Genomic DNA, 17694 nt, shown 5'->3' with positions numbered 1-17694 from the left:
ACGCAAAGCACCCGCAAGTAAGTAGAATATTGTTTATGAATACCATATTCTTATAAAATATTATAATTGTATTTTATTTATTTCAAATTACTTTTATTTTTCCAGATTTTCGAATGAAAAAAATTACAACTTTTGATGTGAATGCAGCATCCAGCTTCTGTGTCCAGGCCTGTGTCTTTTAATGAGAATGTCAATCATTATATTGATTCAAATAAAAACAAAAAAAAAAACAATGTTTAATGGATCATTGAAGGTAGTTTTTGCAAGTGCTCTCTGCATCAAAACAAAAGCGCCACTGTATATGGGATTTAACATTGTGACAGCATTGCTGTTCTGTCAAACACACAAGGCTACGGTGGCGCTATCTATGCTTTCCATAGCGGCCGTTTTGGTTATTTTAATGATCCATTTCGATATTTTTACTTCATATGGTAAAATTATTACGGTTGTTAAGAAAATTTTCCGGTTTGCGGTAGCCGCAGAGTTCTACCGCAGCTGTCAAAGTTCTACCGCAGGCTTCGAAATCATTCTATCATAGAAGCAAACAATTTAATCATAGTATGCTTGAAAGAGAAAACGCTATGAAAAATAACAACAAACAGCAATCATCAAGACGGTATCCAAGGTATCATTGAAGCCTACTGATGATTAACCAGTGCAAATCAGTGATGTGACAGCTGCGGTAGCTTTTCATTGAACCGTAAAACGGAAAGTTTTCTCTAAAATTGCAATAATTCATTTGCATTTTATTGAAACGGCTAGCAATATATCACAGACAAACAGACGTAACACTTAGAACAAATCTCGATCAAAATCATAGTCACGATGACATGTACGCCCAATGCTAAAACTAGTTCGTTTGGCCGACAGGCCAACAGATGGCGGTAGTGTGTAAACGTCAAACGCGAACAAAAACGATGCGAGCGCTGCAGGTGGTGGATTGACCACCTACCATATTTTTGAATCGACCGTTAAAAAGGTGGTCGATGCACAATTATGAGAGTGTGACGTCTGTTTGTCTGTGAATATATGTTTACCAAAAAGGGTATTTTTTACCCATTTTGTACTACAATCGAGTCTACTACAATGAGTAAAAAAATACCCGTTTTTTGACAGAAACCGCACGGAGAAAAATTATTAGTAAATACAACCATTTATTGGTTGATTTCAAACAAAAATTTAGTTTGAAATATGCACAAACAAAATCTTGCTTTGAATCAACAACATGCGTTGGTTAGTTTTGGTGGTTGTATTTTTTCCACAATTTTCTAGGTAAATTCAACAAAACCTATCTTGAAACAACCAAAATATTCGTTGTTCAATTTGACAGTTCTTGAAACAAACAAGAACGTAGGTTGATTCTAACCAAGAAAAGTGGTTTGATTCAACCAAGAATTGGTTCAAAATAAACTAATACGCTGGTTGATTCAACCGATTTTTTTGTTTGGATAGTGGGGCTGTTGTTTTTTCATATTTCTTTATAATTATTATTGATGACAAAATATGTTAATGCGTTGTTTTTTATTTATTTATTCGACATTTTAAAGTATTTTTTTTAAATGAACATGCTTATAAGTTCCATCGTCTTGGATCTTGCTAATAATGCAGGCGCAAATAACGTCGTCGAAGATGTTCTCCAATCTGAAAAGAAATTTCACGATATTTGTAATTGACCGCATTCAAATAAAGTATAAAAAATTAGCCTCACCATTGTAAGTAGACATGTGCAGCACCAGCATTCTTCGTGCACTCGTGGTTTGATGTTTGCGCCCATTTTGCGCTATGACCATCAGGATCTTGGAAAAAAGAAATATTTGCTGAATGAAATAAAAACATAGAATCAAAAACCTCCACACGTCTTCTTCTTCTTTCTGGCGTTTACGTCCCCACTGGGACAGAGCATGCTTCTCAGCTTAGTGTTCTTATGAGCACTTCCGCAGTTATTAACTGAGAGCTTACTATGCCGATGACCATTTCTGCATGTGTATATCGTGTGGCAGGTACGAAGATACTCTATGCCCTGGGAAGTCGAGAAAATTTCCTTTACGAAAAGATCCTCGATCGGTGGGATTCGAACCCACGACCCTCAGCTCACCTCCACACGTAAATTATTCAAAATGCAAATATAAAAAGTCAGGATATTTTTAGGGCAACTGTTAATTACTTACACATGTAACCAGGAAACAGCAGACACAACACATGAAAAAGGTTCATTACAAACAAAAACATTTGTTGTTTTTATTCTAAATAAAATCTTAGTTTGATTCGATATATTGTTTTCGTTGAATCAACCCATTATTCTATTTTGAAAATAATGGCTCTTCAGAGAAACATTCTACCTATATTTTGGTAAAAACAAACTTGTTGTTTGTGAAAATAAACTAAAATCACAGACAAACAGACGTCACACTCTCATCATTGTGCATCGACCACCTTTTTAACGGTCGATTCAAAAATATGGTAGGTGGTCAATCCACCACCTGCAGCGCTCGCATCGTTTTTGTTCGCGTTTGACGTTTACACACTACCGCCATCTGTTGGCCTGTCGGCCAAACGAACTAGTTTTAGCATTGGGCGTACATGTCATCGTGACTATGATTTTGATCGAGATTTGTTCTAAGTGTTACGTCTGTTTGTCTCTGCTAAAATCTTGGTTTGAAACAACTACAACTCAGATTAAAAGGAAATGAAGATTCAACAACCAATTTTGGATTAAAAATAACCAAATTTCCAGTTTGAAATCCAACAAAAGTTTTGGTTGTTTCAAACTAGGGTATTTTTTTCCGTGGTGTATAAATTTGCCCATTTATGTGCAAATCACATAAAAAAATCAATCATTCTAAGAGCTCATCATTCTTGAAGGTCAAATTCCCCTAGTAATATCCGATTCACTGCCCATAAACGTATGTCAGCCCCATGTTCACTGGATTTCCTCTTTTACATGCACGGTGGTTTGCGAATACCCTTTAATGGGTAAAAATTTACCCATTTTGAAATAGCTCACACTTCTGTCAAAAAGTGGGTGAATTCAGAAATGAAAAAACGGGTAAATAAACACCCATTATGTTTTGGCCATTGCAGATTAAAAATGGGTATTAAAAAACTCATTTATGGGTGAAAAAATAGTTAAAGCAAACATTCCATAGATAACACAGCTGCATTTCCGAAGATTAAATATAATTATAAATCTTTAAATTCAACTTTCATTTTTTTTGTAAATACAGCGTTCAAGAAAGAGGTAAGTTATTGACTTATATAGTAATGTTAAATTTATATTGATCTCAAACGACACAGACATTTCAGATTTTCCTGTTATTCCTGCCTCGGTTCCAGCCGGCTGCAGCAAAATTCCAACAACTGACAGAATGGAGAAGCCTATATAAATATTAGCAAAATAATTGTATGTTTTAATTAATTATATTTGTAAAATAATGCTTATTGTTTGTAATAAAAAAGTATTTGTATTGAAATTTTATTTCAAAACACATTGATAAATTTGAGGTTATGATAATTCGCATTCCCCTTCCAAAAATGGGTAAATTTTTACCCTTTTTATGCCGCAAGCGAGATTTACAAAAAGGGTAAAAATTTACCCATCATGTGACAGAAACCGCTTTTACCCGTTAAAGAGTAAACTGTGTTTACTCATTAAATGTGGAGAGGCACTTCTAGCGGAAATGGGTAAATTTTCACCCATTAAAGGGTATTCTCAAACGACCGTGTGAGGCATTTATGCCTTTATGAGCAGTTCAGTGGCAATGGGGGTTGATTTTTACCCTACACAGTTTGTATGATTTCGAAATGCATATTGTCAAATTAATATAACTACGAGAAAAAGAAATTAGGTGTATGTACCGTAAAGCGTCCTGATTCTGCGCATGTGGTCTAAATTTTGTCGAAATTTATGAACATTTTCCAATACCTCTATCTGTATATGATGGTAAAACATCACTATTGTACCTTAAATTATTAGTTTCATTTATTTTCAATTTTTTAGAATATTTCAAATTGAGGGGAATTAGGGCCTTAGGTGCGCTGAATGGATCATTAAAATAATCAAAACGGCCGCTATGGAAAGCATAGATAGCGCCACCGTAGTATGTGTGTTTGACAGAACAGCAATGCTGTCACAATGTTAAATCCCATATACAGTGGCGCGTTTGTTTTGATGCGGTGAGCGCTTGCAAAAACTACCTTCAATGATACATTACCGCACTTTACGGTATCTGTTTTAGACAGTGTATGTGTAGTGTAAATTGTCTGAACGTTTACCGAGATTTCGGTAAAATTTTTACCGAGAATCGTCAAATTATTACCGAGATATCAGCTGTTGGGTTCTCGGCGAAACCGTCTTTGGTCTTTGGTTTAAGTGTGCAGGAAGTGCATGGCAAAGTATACAATAATTGACTACTAAGTATACTAAGGAAGCTTTTGAATGAATATTTATCTTATGTATCAAGAATGTGATAAAAGGCATACTAATTCAATACAGAGTCAGAATTAGGGCGAATGTGAACACTAATACATTGTCAGTAAAATCGGTTTGAAGTTCAGCGGATATAATTACAATTCTATATTATGTTTCCTATCGATTTAATCGCATGATGCATTTTTGTATGATCCATTACAATATTACTTTTGTAACAAACCATTTGATTTATTTTCATATTATGAACAACATGTTAAAATAAATAAAAAAAACATCATGCGCCATTCATCAAAATTGAGGATTGTTGCGCCCCTCGGTTTTTCGTCTCCTTCACAGCAAAAAATAATGTAATCCGCATCGATGTAATTCATGTAGATGTAGAGAAAATCCGATGTAACCGCTAATTTCATACGCAATATGGCATCTATTTCATGTTATATTACATCGTCTTGAAATTACACAGAAACAACGTTACCATTTTCGATCACATAGAATTTGTGTAATAATCACACCAAAACTAAATAGATATTACGCAGAAACAGCTGCAACCCTTTCGTTCCGACCTGCTTTAGTGATATTACACAACTTCGATGTCATTTCGCACTCAACACTAATGTAATAAAACATCTCGCAACACTGCCATACTTTGTTTTGGTCAGCGGTTAAAGATGGCCGATATGGCAGTAGTTCGCGATCGCGTTTTTTTTTCGCACGAATTCATCTCGCGAAATACTCGGGAATCTTACTTAAATCTGTAATAATAAGTGATCTATCTATTCGACAAATTTAAAAACATTTCGTTACCGATGCCAATTGTAGTGTGGTGAAACAAAAAAGTGATAAATTCAATGACTCATAAGCCAAGGAACTTACCAAATTTGTAATTTGTTCCTGGCAAGTGAAAACAAAAGATGATCCAAGCAGACATCATTGACCAGCGTAAGCAGGATTCCCATTCCAATCCTCGGAATCCGGATAGAGTAGCAAATGACCGCTTTTGCCCCGGTGGTCTCCCTACTTATGATTGCTAGGAGAACCAAGTAGCAGTCGTTCTCTTGCTCGTGATGATCCAGTTTACCGGCGGATTTAGAAATGGAACCACAATTTTCGTTCGATTCTGGAATGGTGTGCCGTTCCATCGGTGGCGTAAATATACCTCGGACTGTACTGGAGGTGGCATCATATAGACCCAATACATCATGTTGTATGGATGAAGGAACTCCCGCACCCACTAATACAGGACATGTAATCACGGCAATGTGTTTCAAATGCCTGAAAGCGCTATCTAGCATCGGAACGGCGACTACGGTGAAACGGGTTAGTATGAACGCAATGACACACAAACTGCTCTTAAACTCTGAAATATACTCCTTCGTGTTAATAAAATGGGTTAGATGTTTGGACAACTTTGCCACGTCGCTGGGTTGACCCATTTTTTAACACGAAGCTGTAAACAAATTTCTTCTCATATTTTTGCATTTTTTTTTTTTGAATTATTCTCTAAGTTAATTCGATATTTGAACATTTTGAAATACCTCCAGGAACTTTTTCGGGCATCCCTCCGACAAAAATTCTAGAGATTTCCGGCAAATTCATAACCAACTTCCTCCAGAAGTTCTTAATGGAAGTTCAACAAAAATTCTCCAAAATTTTCTTTACGAAATCCAACGCAACTACCTTCAGTAATTTCCACCATTTTCTCCAATAGATAATCTAGCAGATCTTTTAAAAAGTAGAATAGAAAATCTTCCAATAAAATCCTCACAGGTTTATTTTAGAGTTTTGGATGAAATTTTTTCAAGAAATTTTCCAATTCCATTCCATTTTTCATATCGATTTTCGCGTTATTATTCCAGCAATTTTTCTGTATAAATTAATCTACCTGGAATCGCTATAGAATTAAGGTGTGGATGCAACGTAGTCAAACCTCATATTTTCAAGAGAACGAAACAGCCACCAGCGTGTGCCTACAGCTGGTTGCGTTATGGTTCTCTAGATTTGTGCTCTTTGAAATTTAGTTTGGCTTCAATGCATCGTCACCTTAATCTATGAGGAACTTTTTCAGCAATACTTCGATAAAATTAACACTTCAGTCGTCGCGCTGTTGTATTTTTTACAACACTGGTGAAAAAACCTCGCTTTTCATTCACAAAGGAAGCGTTGTGCTTCTGACGGTGGCCAACCACGCGACGACTGGAAGGTTAACCAGGTATTCTTCACAAAGCTCCTCCGAAAAATTTCTTCCACGAATTACTTCAGCTTATCAACAACAAAAAACGAGTAATTGTTCAAGTAAATTTATTCTCGATAATTCCAAAATATTCCTTGATGATTTTCAAACAAAAAATAAGATTTCCTCACGATTTGAGGATTTTTTCAGTGATACTTACAGTTGCTTATTAGAAATTTCTGTGGAAGTTTAACCACCCATTGAATTTGTTTTGAAAATATCTTACGGGTTATTTCAGGAATGTCTCAATTATTTAAAACGAATTATTCAAATTACCCGGAAACGGAGACGTTCCTAGGTAAATTATTTGAGAGCTTTCTCGGAAAACCTATCAAAGATTTTTTTCCCAGACATTTTTCCTTTATCAAATATTATTCGGTTTGTCCCGGGAATTGCTCCAATTTTTTTTTCCAGGAATTATATTAAGAACTCTTTCAGCAATTTCTTGATAATTTCAATAAGGGATTCCTCACAAAGTTTTCTCAGATTTTTAAAGGAATTTCTCTGATTTTTTTCCACGAATTACTTCTGCTTATCCAAACAATTTACTAGTAATTTTTCAAGTAAAACCTTCATGAATTTATCAAAATTTCATTCGCTATTTCACACCAGCAAATATTACAGCAATTATTACGATAATTCCAATACAAATTCCTGTAGGGGCTCCGTTCGATGGTTTTCAAGGATTTTTTTTAAAGATTGTCTTTCCGAGGACAGTGCTGGTAGATTTATTTTTCTTGAGACTCGGTCTCTATTTTAATGCAAGTCTTCAAAAAGTCTCTTTTTTAACCACAAATTTATCTAAATCCACTATTTTCCATCTTCATGCAAACAATAATTATGACTCGGAATACAGAAGGTTCCATTCACCGCTCATTAAATAAATTATTTTGAAAAAAACCTGAACAAATTTTTGCAATACAAGTTATTAGCATGTATACCAAAAATAATTGTATCAGAGTGAAATTCATATGGTTTTATACTATATGTTATTTATAAAAAATAATTTTCGATTCAAGACGGTAAACATGGATTTATTAATGTTTTTTTTATAACAGATCGAAAAATGCTTTTTTGCTGCCACTATTCGATATGTTGTCGTTCTGCCTATAATACAAAAATGATAACCAGCTAATGAAAATAAATTAATTTCAACTAGGTTAAGATGAGCAATTTATGGCACCCTAAATCTGTGTTATTGGCGTACATGTTCTTCGTTACCATTACACAATTTTCACATTTCTACTTATTTCCTACAAAAACAATTGTTTTACCTTGAGTCTAGCGCAAAAAGTTGTGAAATTATTGAGAGATTTATAATTTAACATGTTGAAATACTGTTAAATTAGCGCACAATGGTCGGTAAAAGATAAAGTTTATCCAAAACAAATTTAATCGAAGAAATATGTAATCTAAATATGTTGCGTTTTTATTGGAAACTAGTGGTCCCGGCAAACTTCGTCTTGCCATCAAGTAGGCTGCTGAGAAACGTCATGGAACGCCCCATACAAAACTGGCAGCTCCGTTCACTCCCGTTTTTGCTAACTTTCCCGGTGAACACCTTGAGTTTCTTATACACACAAACACGTCGGAACACTTCAGGATCATATCTTAATGAAAAATTTCAAAATCCGATAGCCCATTCTCAAGCCATTTCGTGACATACAAACACAACTCCATTTTTATTTATATAGATAGATATATATAGATGCAATAAAATTTGGGTACAAGTACAAATTTTGTTTGTATTTCATCGAGTTTGATATAAATGTTTTTTTTTTGTGATATATTTAATAATGTTTTTAAATGTTTGATCTGCACTATTCCAAATGGTGGTGACATGACGCGACAAGAGCTGTTTTTCATGTTTAAAATCATCAGAATTACTCAAGTGTAAAATTGAATATCTTTAAAATTTGAATCAAACGTGTTTTCCCCATCCTCATGCTTGATGAAAGTGTTGAACTATAAGTTCTCGGTTAGTGCATAACATTAGGGAAATAATTGATTTCTAAAAAATATATTTTGTACTCTATTTTATGATCAAATTTTTATTTTTTTCAACTTCAGTCAATTTAACGGCATAAAATTCAAGGGAACTTAAATTTTAGTCCAATTTAATTGAAGGATCATGGTAATATGTTACACTAGGCATATTTTGAAATAATGAAAATATTATATCTCAAAATCATTTTTGGTAGTTTTCGTCGCCTCTTTATATGGAGCCCAAACATTGTGGAGCGGTGAATGGTAGCTTTATGGTACCTAACCAGAGATTTTCCAGAAAATTTTCCAAAATGCTGTTCCATGATTTGCTTCAGAGATTATTACAATAGTTACTCTAGCAGATCTTGCAAATATTACTACAAAAGTACTTCAAACAAACCCACAAGGATTTATTTCACAGTTTTTAAATAAATTCGTGAATGGGTCTTGCATTTTATTTTATTCTTGCACTTCAGAGCAGATTTTGAATTTTGAGCGACTTTGTTGTACGAAATTTGTGCTAGGTCAAAAATTACATGCATAAAAAATCTGAAAACGACCTCGTGAGCGGTCATTGGACCACTAGATATTTTTGTGTGTTCCAATAATCGCTCATGCAAAAAATTAAACAAAATTTTAAAGAAATGTCGAATTTTGTATACAGCCTTCTTTATTGCAGTAGTAGCTATGGTTTGACCGTAAAAAATATCAGGATAAATAACGAAATTCGAAATAATGCATTTTTTAGTAAGTTCGTCAAGAAATCAGTTTACCCTGAGCGGAAATAGGAACACTTAGATGCAGTAACAAATACTATTGAATATTTTTTATGGAAGTTTTACAAATTCTTCTTATTTTGCCGTTGATTACCTATACTTGGGACTACATTGTGACATAAAAATAGTATTGATCGATACGATAGTTATTTTATAATAAACATTTGAACACATAACTTCCCTTAAATGAGCGGAATCTGGTGCACTGATGGTACTTACTCTTCTGTGAAATTTGTAAAGTTAATAGGTTGAATTTCAGGGCAAAACCAAGTAGTGTGATTTCAAATTAGAATATTTGTTGGCCAACAAAGGAACTGCGGACGAAATATGTAAGTTTCCCCTAAAAAATGTAAACCCAAACCCTCAAAATTTAATAAAATGAATTTAGCTTTTAGCGCATTTATCACCAAACTATCCGGTGTAGCCGCTCAAAAGATCCCGAATACCCTAAACCAACAGATAGTTGGAGCAATTTTGTAAGGATTGCTTCTGATGAAATGCATGAGAAATTTTTTGAGCACTTCGTAAAAACTCCAAAATATATTCTGAAGGCACTAATTTAGGGATTCTAAAAGAAAATCTTGAAGGAGCTTCCTAAACATTTCCAGAGAGCATTCCTGAAGAGTTCACAGAAGGAAGACAGTTATTTTAAGCCAGAAAGTAACTCCTGGAGCAATTACGTGGGTATAGAAATGATATATACATTCAAAACCTTGTCGAAATTTCCAAATAAATCACTTTAGGAATTCAGTGAACGTATACTATTATTATTATTTATTTTTATTAAAAGTAATCTTAAAAATATAGGAAGGAATTCTGGAATCAATTACATGACAAAATCTTCATAGAATATAAGAGTAAAAAATCATGGAGGAATTTAAGATATAAATTCATTAGACACTACTAGAGGAAGTTGTGTAGAAGAATTCCAACATTAAATTTCATAAGAAAAATCCACAACAGAACTTCTAGAACAATTCCACCAGAACACCATGAAGCATTTTCATAAATATAATTTATTGGTAAATTATTGGTAATGGAGGTCATGGAGGAATTGATGAAAAATTCCTGATTTAAACTTTGAAAAAGGTTTCTGATGGAATTGCAGGGAGAACTCAAAATCTCAAGAGCTCCCAACGAAAGACGCTCTGCAAAAAATGAAGGAATTCCAAAAGACTATCCTGAAAAATTGTCAGGAATAATTTATTAAGTGTTTTTATAGCTCCTGGAAAAAAAAATCGGAAGGCTGTCCCGAAAAAAAAAAAACAGAACGAGTTCTTACAAAATTAAGGATTAATGTAAAAACTTTAGCAGTAGTTTCATAAGAAATTCCTTGGAGAAATTCACGATATTACCAATATCAAATTTGTAAGAATAGATACAAAGTAACTCTTTAAATAATTTCAGAAGAAATTGAAGGAGGAGGGTTTTTTTAATTGATTTTATTAGCATCGTTTCAACCCTGCCCTTGGGTGATGGGATTGACGGTGATTAATCAAGTTGGCATTACATATTGTTGATATTGTGAAATTACTCTAATGTTTATTGATCGCGAAAATTAATCGTAATTATAACTTATAAAATGTAAGTTAATCTAGTAGTTTAAGTTATATAATGACATGTGTTGCAATGCTTAAATATATTTTACACTTGATTTATCACACCTTTAGCATGAGTTTAGTTACTGTCGCATGATCTAACACCAGATAACTACGCGTAATGCTGGAGGGACCGGCAGGGCCTACTACCAGTCTCTACTAACACTCAAATCACTAATAAGACTGGGAAACCAACGATCACCTTTATCAGTAGCACTATTTCTAATAGTAGTATTAGTTCAATATACACAAGTCGTTTTCAATAGTCCACGAGGCGCAAGAGTGGGTGCGGGTGGTCTCTGCGTCTCACATATTGAAAATAGACTTTTATATTAGGTTTACTAACAACGTAGTAATACTTACCTTGGTATAAGACCAATACTGTGGGTTGCCCTAATTCAGCGCATCGCCTAAATCCGATGCCCATACCGCTATTTGTTTTTTGTATATTCATAATTGCAATTAAAAACATCATAAACAATAATTTCCAATGTTTGAGAAATATTCCAAAATGTGCTGATTTACGACATTTTACAATATTGCGTTATCTAGTAAGGTTGTAGCGGAATTAGAGAAGTTTTACTGATATATGTATAATAAGTAGAAAACTAATGACGCTGTTGTTACTGAAATGTTTCATTCTTTACTGTCTTTTATAAAATAATATAATATTTTTGAACAGAATGCTGTAATTTATAACTTATTTAATTCTCTAAACAATTTTGCACTACCTTGCATCCACACCAACACTGGCGACATTAGCGTTCTTTGGGTAGTATTTCTTTTATGTAGTAGTAACCTCTACCGTTTTTATTCTAACGATCATAACATAATTATCGTGAGCGTAGTAGTGGAAATGACATAGAAGTAGCTTTTGTATTTGTAGTTAAGGTACCATGATATTAGTTGAATCCTGTCCTTTGGTTCAGAATGGGGTACGGGCGCGTTCTGCCAACTCGGCAGAACAGAGGCAGATTTCTTGTGTGAACAAGTTACAACATGGACGTTCTAAATTGCCAGAATGAAGTGTTGGGCTTGTGGGGAGCACTTGAAGATGGAGTAGAAGGTCATTACTTCGCGTTCGTGCTATACTTCTCCATATCTATAAAATTATATACAATAACCGACCCTTAGCTTAACTATTTAAATTATCAGTTGCAAATACAATAATCTTTTTGAGCTAACTAACATGTCGTCGCGTTAATTTTATCATAATGATCTTTTATCTACATTCGTCGAACCATTCTGAATGGCCGTTGTGAGAATATCATCAAGAACTTCTCACATGCAATAAAGCTGGATTGTCCTACATTGAAACATTGAGATTTTTGCTCTATCGGATAAATTTTATGTGGTTCATAATCAGTTTCAGGGATTGTTATCGTGGGAATCCAAAGAGCGAATTTTGTATGACTTCAGTGTAGGCCAATACTGCAATAAAGCATGTTACAATCACTAACATGTCTTCTCTCCCTATCCTTGTTTTCATATTTAACCCGCCACTACCACGAGCAACAATGCAATGTAAACAGCGTAATGGCCGAGGAAACGCGGATACGGGAACGATCGTCGGAACCAACGGACCAACGAAGGATTGCAGCAACCTCCAGCTAAATGAGAGAAGTATCCAATATAACAGTCTAATATGGTTCAGACTTAAAAACTATTTACACCCTGACAGAACTGCCTATCTCAAAAATAGGTAGAAGAGCGGGACGATGGTGCGAGCCTACCCACTCTGTCATCGGTGGGCGTCGGGCGTGCTAACTGGTATAGCATGGCCAATGGGGCTCTGCCTGCACAAATCATGTTTTCTTTCTCTTTCACTTTTTTGTGAATTGCTAACAACAATGCCATTAAAGTAAATCCAATACAAGAATGCAGTGCAGATCATAACGCCTTTTTCGGTAAACGTATTTCCCAGCGTGGGGTTTATAGGGATGTTTGTGTAGACAACGCAGATTTGCCATGGCTAGGGGGTGCGTTGATATTAGCAGATTATTAGCAGATTAGCAGATTTTATTAGCATCATTTCAAACATTACATTTATATATAAGACATGGTGTTCAGTGTAAAATAATATTATCATCCCAATTTGGTAAAACTAAATTGAGCTATTTTGTTAACAACATATTACATTTCAATTGCAGTAGCGGATAGAGGAGTATCAGGAGTGTTATTATTTCGCTTATTTATAGGGGTATACAATTTTGAGTTACAATAACCTCAGTATCTGTATTTTTAAAGTCTATGGTAGGTAAATACAATTTTGGATTATTGTTGAAGTTTAGGTATATTTTCTGAGTATTCATAGATTTGCAAACAAGAGTTGAAGTTCCTGGAAAACACTTGGATGATCCTAGAATATTTGGAAATGTGTTAGTAAGGGCTGAACATTTCCAAAAACGTTTGAATTGTTGTTAAAAATCAAATTTGAATTTTCCGTAAAACGGGGTAGCTTTGATAGTTTTTTTTTTTTTTTGGAAGAAAACTTGAATATTTAGGCATGCTGTTTTAAAGATTTTTAGGTTGGTTGGTTTGACTTTATTAACGAGATTTTTAGCCCTGGGCTAGTTCATCTCGGGACCAACGGCTTTACTTCCCTTCCGAAGGAAGTCGTCACTATAACTTTTTACGTCATAAGTGACTATGTCGGGGATGGGATTCGATCCCAGGTCCTCGGCGTGAGAGGCGAGTGTTCTAACCACTACACCAGGTCCGTCCCCCATAAAGATTTTTAATTTTTATTTATAAAACTAGTACTGGCATCCTAACTATCAATTGCAGTTGATAGATTGCCGAAATATTTATACTGAATGGATATATAATTTTTAATATAATCGAAATTCTGTTTTCTATTTGGAGTAACTTTGATAATGGAGCATAAATCAAACAAAATTGGATCAATTACGAACATTTATAGGGCATTGTATACATCTAGGCATTTGGGCTTCTTCACAAATTCAGCATCATGATGAACAACATTTTAATTATTTCCAAGTGAAGCCTTTGTTCAGGCGTTGTTCACACAAATTTGGAGAAGTTATAAAGCGTGTCGTTGTATATTGACTTTATTCTACAACTTCAAAATCGCTTCATAAGCATTTATCTCAGCTTTTATTCAACTGCCACAAAATTAACTAAAAACAAATAAATGACTAAAAATCGCTTAACACTGTACTTCAAATGCAGTGTAATACTTTTACCATGAATTAATAACCACGTTTAATAATTACCTGGATACTGGTTTCAAACTCGAGACCTTCCCATCGTCAGCGGTATATCTTGCCATCTGCGCCATCCTTGAATTCATATATCAGCCTTCCAGTGCTCAATATAAACCTCTTGTAGCTGATTATTGATCATGCTTGAGCTTCTATTCAACAATAACTAATCAACACGTGCTATGCTGATCAACAACTGAATAAACGCATTACTTCTGCTGCTGTTCAGTACTGATGCGAGCTGAACTCAGTCGGCTATTTATAGCGCACAGTGAGAAAATTTATTTCAATGCTGGTCAAAAATAAAGTTTATTCACAAAGTAAAAACAGTCTGAAATGATTAATCGAATTTCATAATAAGTTTTAACTTGTTAAAACTTTAATTGAATTGTTCATCTAACTATACTAAAATTCATTTATTAAATGTATAATATTTCTACTAGGTTAATATTTTAATTATTTGTCGTACTTTTTCCATCTACTAAACATTCTACAAATATAAAATATATTTCAATCAATTTTTTTTTTCTGTTCGGAACATATACCACTGCGACCAATATTTGATCTATTGTAGTATATCCCGTGTCCTTTGTATAGTGCATGTCGTGTTACTTTGTCACTATCGAGAAGTGATAAAGTATTCGTTTTTTTACAGTTGTCATTCCTAACTTGATCACAGGAAAGGATTCTAATTGAAAGGTTCCGCTTTTTAAACCCTTCGAATTTCAATCAATAATCCTATGTCAGAAGACTGATTCAAAATATTTTCTAAACAGCAAACATTCTAAACATTTTAAATATTGTATTGAGAAAGCATCAGTTATTATTGTATCCAACATGTTTTTATATATTAGTAAGTTAGTGGCGAATTCGCCAAGGGCGAAAAGCCATTCAAATGAAGATAAATAATAATAATATTAGTAAGTTGAACATTGCAATACATTAGGAATACAACGCAATTTTTAGATATTTTGTCAACTTTTCGTATATTTGGCTATGGTGTGACCTATTTTGTAAGGCTTCTTTGTTGCTGAACAATGTGTTTAGTAATCGTTATTTTTGACTTCTTTGGATGACCTGCTCGGATGATATATCTATGTTGTATTAGGATTTTATAAAATACCTATTCAGCTTTAAATCATGTTCATGTTAAACATGGAAACAGCTGAAGTGCGAAGCAACCAAAACGTTAGTTCGTCTCCTGTACATCTGCTTACACAATTATATTTGTTTGGTGGAATATTGGCTCTTTAATAGAAGGAAAAATGACTTGTTCAACTCATTAGTAATACAATCTTGTCAAGTCGGCAGAGATTCTTTGGAGAAGTTTAATAAGTGTTGATTCTACTATTATTCATTCCAATGAAAAATGTTGAACATTGACTTAAATTTGGATCTTAAAACCATCTAATCAGCTCTGTGTAGGGCATTTTTTCAGCTGTCACCATTATTCAACAATAATTAACTATGTATGTTTATTTGTGACACTTGACTGTAAGTTGGGTAACCACTTTCATGTAACTATTGTTAAATTAGTATTTATACTTCGATTATCATTAAAAATGTTATGATTAGTAACTTTTTCCGATATCAATAACGTCGCAGGTGATGATCACTACATTTGGAAAATTTAAATTTTGATATTTTTAATCCAATGTGATTCGAACTTTACCCTCGTTGATCCATTATGTCGCTATTACGTCCATTACGTTAATCCATCTATCGCATACACGTCTTGGATTTGATTTGAAAAACATTTGTAACATTTGAAAATAACATAAAAAGACATAATATGTTTTGCTTGAATAAGAGCATACTCATATACTGTTATTCACATTGTTTATAAGTTTTACTAATCATGCTGGTCAACATTTTAAGTATTAGACACTGAAACTTTTGTACGATTTGTTGTTAATCAAATGTTCAATATGCTACTAAAATGATAGCTACAACCTATAGAAGCTTTTAATCAGTCAATTGTTAAACTTCTTATGTGTTGTAGAATAAAAGCTACTATATTTGCATTTTCGGAGGTTTATTCATCTCTTATTCAAAACACAAACTGCAAGTGGAATAACAGCTTTTTTATAAGCGGAAATTAATATTATTCAATTAATGATTCAACTAAAAATTTGTTCAGCAATGGTTGCTGCTATGCAGCTTGTATTAAACACGTAAGTATCTTAAAAGCTACCAATTGTTCCTTGGGGGGTGTTCTCGCGATGTTACGGCTCATACAAAATTTGTAGAATATTCATACAAAAAGCCAAAGCGTTACGAAGGGGTGGGTGGGTGTCAAAAATGGTCATTTTCAGCGTTACGAAATACATGAATGAGCCCTTTATCATTATATAGAAATTTCTGACTTAGATTACAAAAATGGTCACAGTTTGTAGAAAAGGCTCTCGCTGATAGACTTGAGACCATATTCCAGTACTGTTATAACTAGGCTGCCAAATATAAGTGACGAACTATTCAAAACTACATCAAATAGTGAACGTTTCGAAATTGCTAAAGTTGCAACAATATTTAATATTCGTATATTAATTCTTAAATGTTCTTAATTCAAATGAAAATAGCTCTACCATGAAGTGTCACACAAATATATTTTACTTTTGCATTCGTTTTGCTTAACTGATTAACATATATTATCTTATTTCGTTTTGTATGTGGTGGGTCCCGCACTATCAAAGTTACCCGCATTATCAAAGTTACCCCGTTACGATTTAAAACACCAAGCAAATTTCCAAATTTGTAAGAAAATTATCAAAAACGAGCTTGTTGAAATCTTTGCCTCTAAATGTTCGCCAAAAACAAAGAAAAAAGTAAGACATTGAGAAATTATATACCTGTAAAGTATTTGAATAGAACCCCTATTTAACATCAATACCTCATGAATATTTACTATAGATTTACCGACCTATTAATATAAAAGACTAACATATTCTTTTTTTAATTTATTTTTATTTTTAGATTTACACGAAGAACTCGAACGAGCTCTGCGGATCATTCCACTGTGCTGAAAGCATCTAAACAGTACTAGGAACGCCTTCATGCTATGTGAACTACAATGTGATTACTCGGGATTATCTCCTACGTTAGGCGACTCAGGAATTATATTTCATCATTTATAGCTGTTTGATGCAATAAAAATGTGATAAATAATTTGAATTTTATGTTTTTTTTTGTTCGAACCATATTTTATCTTGTAACTATCAAATTCTTTTCACTGGTTGATTAAATTGCTTTTGTTTTTTTTTATTTATTTTTTTCAATGACCAATAATTATTACCTTTGAGTAAGACCCGGGCGCGGTAAATGGCTGGGCATGGCGTACCATTGGTACCTCGCGTACCTGCAGGAATAAAATAGACCCCTTTGTGCGGTCCTTAGCCTCTTGCCCAGCAACTCCTATCCCTACCTCCTCGTGGTACTGGCCGGGGTACGAGTA

At 33.9% G+C, this 17694-nt stretch overlaps 1 long non-coding RNA gene across 1 annotated transcript; it reads left to right on the top strand.

The window, feature by feature from the left end:
- Positions 1-4980: 4980 nt before the first annotated feature.
- Positions 4981-17414, top strand: LOC5574600. The gene is made up of 2 exons (XR_002501921.1): positions 4981-5746; positions 17217-17414. It is a non-coding gene; the product is annotated as an uncharacterized LOC5574600 (long non-coding RNA).
- Positions 17415-17694: the final 280 nt, after the last annotated feature.

Source organism: Aedes aegypti, chromosome 3, assembly GCF_002204515.2.
Source record: "Aedes aegypti strain LVP_AGWG chromosome 3, AaegL5.0 Primary Assembly, whole genome shotgun sequence".
NCBI classification, from domain to species: domain Eukaryota; kingdom Metazoa; phylum Arthropoda; class Insecta; order Diptera; family Culicidae; genus Aedes; species Aedes aegypti.
Note: the sequence above shows the minus strand (reverse complement) of the source record. Positions and strands in the feature narration are given on the sequence as shown.